Raw genomic sequence first — 4,140 nt, 5'->3', positions numbered from 1 at the left:
CACATTCCTGCTGTAACTTCTATTTCCTTTAACAATATTAGAACCAAACTCAAAGCGAGAGGGATGAGAGTTCATAGTAGCAAATAAAGATAAAGAGGAAAAAACGAAAATAAATAAACAAGCAAAAGGAAAATATTTACAATAACCAATAATAAGGCACACATTAGCAGCTCCCAGGCAACGGCGCCATTTTGACGTCGGGATTTCTACCAGTAAAGAAATTCATAGAAACGGTTGCGTTGTAGATATAGTTTCTAAACCGGCGAAAATCCCTTCGTACAAATGCTTTGGTTGTCACAAGTAACAAACCCCTTTAAAAATTGTTAACCGAGTATTCAAACCTCGGGTCGTCTTCTCAAGGAACTGCGAGGAAGTATGTTCTTATTATTGGCTATAAAGGTTATAATCGGGGTTTAGAAGGTGAGGAGCAAGTAATCTGAATGACGAGTGAATTAAATGGCAATTAAGAATAAATAATAACTGTAAAGCGACTTTTAGCAAGGTAGAGAAATTAAAGGTCCAACTTAGTTATCTCTCTCAACAATAATGAAAGTTGAATCTAAACTCCACTTGGTCGACCTTTACCAGGGTAAGGGAAAGTCAAGGGACTAATTAAGTTGACCTTTGAATCCTAATTATTTCCTCAGAAAAGGTTGGGATTATTTAAGTTCAGCTCAATTAGCAAGATCACGATTATCAATTGTATTGAGTTTAATAACTGTTGAGTTACTAAATTCTTAACCAGAACCAAAAGGGGAAAAAGTAAAGTTGCTAGAATAATAGTAAAAATATCCTTAGATGAGAAGCAATGGTAACTTAAGTCAAAGAGAACAATCATAAACTGAAAATACCTCAATTATCATTAATTCAATTAGAAATCTGTAACATGGAATAATTCATAAATAATAATAATCAATTCAAATGTTGGAATAAAAAAAGAGAAGTAATATTAAAATAAAATTAAACCTGGATCCAGAGTTACTCTTAAAACAAGAAGAAATCCTAATTCCTAAAAGCGAGAGGGAGGAGATCTCCCTCTCAACTAAATCTAATTTATTGAAAGGTGAAAATGTGCGAGCTCCCCTCTGAATGGATGCATTCCCTCACTTCATAACCTCTGGTCTATGCCTTCTGGACTTGGATTTGGGCCAAAAAGGGCCTCAGAACTCGTTATGAGCGTTTTCTGCAATTTCTGGTGCGTGGCCTCTGTCACGCGTCCGCGTGGGTCACGCGGTCGCGTCAATTGGAGCTTTTCCTTGCCACGCGGTCGCGTCAGTCATGCGACCGCGTCATATGCGTTCTGCTTAAGGCGCGCAGTCGCGTCAGTCATGCGGCCGCGTCGCTGCTGATTCGTGCTGGGCACGCGATCGCGTCATCCATGCGATCGCGTGGATACCAGTTTCTTTAAAGCTTCGTTTTGCTTTCTCCTTCCATTTTAGTATGTTTCCTTTTTCATCCTTTAAGCCATTCTGCCTTAGAAAATCTGAAACTACTCAACACACTAATCACGGCATCAAATGGAAATAAAGGTAATTAAAATAATTAATTTTTAAAGCTTAGAAAACATGTTTTTTATTATATGACATAATAAGGAAGGGAAAGTAAAACCATGCAATTAATGTGAATAAGTAGGTGAAGAGTTGAATAAATCACTTTAATTAAGCACAAAAGAACTCATGAAATATGGGTTTATCAGAGATTGATGATTAAAATGATTTTTGTTTATGAAAAGTAAATAAAATGAAATAAATGATACTTGTGATTCAGTAATAAGGAACAAGTTGAGGTTCCCGAGATGCTCTGTCTTCTGAATCTCTGCTTTCCTATTGTCTTGTTCTCCAAACACGCATGGCTTCCTTCAATGGCAAGCTGTATGTTGGTGGATCACCGTTGTCAATGGCTACCATCCGTCCTCTCAGATGAAAAATACCAGGCACGGTTTCTACACGGCTAATCAACTGTCGAATCTCTCGTCTCGGATGAAAAATACCAGGTACAGCTACCGCACGGGTAATCATCTGTCGGTTCTTACTAGTGTTGGAATAGGATCTCTCTATCCTTTTGCACACTGTAACTGTGCCCAACATTCTTGAGTTTGAAGCTCGTCACAGTCATCCCTTCCTGGATCCTACTCGAAATACCACAGACAAGGTTTAGACTTTCTGGATCCCAGGAATGCTGCCAATTGGTTCTAGCCTCTACCACGAAGGTTCTAATCCCACGGACTCGGTCCGTGGATTAGAGACCCAAGAAATACGCACTCAAGTTGTCACCTAATGACTACGTTGAGCTCAGGTAGAACGGGAGTGGTCTTCAAGCACGCGTTCATAGATTTGAGAATGATGATGAGTGTCACGGATCATCATATTCTCTATATTGAAGTACGAGTGAGTATCTTAGAACAGAATCAAGCGTGATTGAATAGAAAACAATAGTAATTGTATTAATCCATTGAGACACAGCAGAGCTCCTCACCCCCACCTTTGTGGTTTAGAGACTCATGCCGTAGAAAATACAATATGAGATGTAAAATGTCATGAGTTCTGAAATGAATCTCTAAAAGTAGTTTTTTATACTAAACTAGTAACTTAGGTTTACAGAAAATGAGTAACTAAGTGCAGATAGTGCAGAAATCCACTTCCGGGGCCCATTTGGTGTGTGCTTGGGCTGAGCATTGAAGCTTTCACGTGCATAGGCCATTCTTGGAGTTAAACGCCAGCTTGGGTGCCAGTTTGGGCGTTTAACTCCAGTTCTGGTGCCAGTTCTGGCGTTTTACGCCAGAAAAGGGTCACTGGCTGGCGTTTAATGCCAGTTTGGGCCATCAAATCTTGGGCAAAGTATAAGCTATTATATATTTCTGGAAAGCCCAAGATGTCTACTTTCCAACGCAATTAAGAGCGTGCCAATTGGGCTTCTGTAGCTCCAGAAAATCTTCTTTGAGTGTAGTAGGGTCAGAGTCCAACAGCATCTACAGTCCTTTCTCAGCCTCTAAATCAGATTTTTGCTCAAGTCCCTCAATTTCATCCAGAAAATACCTGAAATCACAGAAAAACATACAAACTCATAGTAAAGTCCAGAAATGTGATTTTTGCATAAAAACTAATAAAAATATAATAAAAAATAACTAAAACATACTAAAAACTATGTAAAAATAATGCCAAAAAGGGTATAAATTATCCACTCATCACAACACCAAACTTAAACTATTGCTTGTCCTCAAGCAACTAGATAAATAAAGTAGGATAAAAGAAAATAATGATGCAATAACATCTCAGAGTCTTCAATAAAGCTCACAATTCAAATTAAGTGAGCGAGGCTTATAGCTTTTTTCTTCTGATAGTCTTGGCATCTTAATTATGCTCTGAAGCTCAGAATGATTGGATTCTTTAGGAATTCAGAATTCAGATAGTGTTATTGACTCTCCTAGTTTTAGTTTTGTTGATTCTTGAACACAGCTAATTTATGAGTCTTGGCCGTGACCCTAAGCATTTTGTTTTCCAGTATTACCACCGGATACATAAATGCCACAAACACATAACTGGGTGAACCTTTTCAGATTGTGACTCAGCTTTGCTAGAGTCCCCAGTTAGAGGTGCCCAGAGTTCTTAAGCACACTCTTTGCTTTGGATCACGACTTTAACTGCTCAGTCTCAAGCTGTTCACTTGACACCTTCACGCCACAAGCACATGGTTAGGGACGGCTTGATTTAGCCGCTTAGGCCAGGATTTTATTCCTTTGGGCACTCCTATCCATTAATGCTCAAACCCTTGGATCCTCTTTACCCTTGCCTTTTAATTTAAAGGGTTATTGGCTTTTTCTTCTTGCTTCTCTCTCTTTTTTCTTTTTTTTTTTCGCAAGCTTTGTATTTTTCACTGCTTTTTCTTGCTTTAAGAATCAATTTTATCATTTTTCAGATTATCAATAACATGTCTCTTTTTCATCATTCCTTCAAGAACCAATACATATTTGCATCTTTAGTATCAAAATATGCTCTGTTCATGCAATCATTCAGAGAGCTAAAGTAATGCCACCACATATAAATAATTTGAATTTTTCTTATTAATACACTCAAAATGCTTGCACCCTTATTACTAAAAACTACTACCTTATTCATGTTTAATGATGATAAGAGGAATAAA

The sequence above is a fragment of the Arachis ipaensis genome, chromosome B10 (genome assembly GCF_000816755.2).
Source record: "Arachis ipaensis cultivar K30076 chromosome B10, Araip1.1, whole genome shotgun sequence".
Classification (NCBI taxonomy): Eukaryota; Viridiplantae; Streptophyta; class Magnoliopsida; order Fabales; family Fabaceae; genus Arachis; species Arachis ipaensis.
This window is presented reverse-complemented; position numbering follows the sequence as displayed.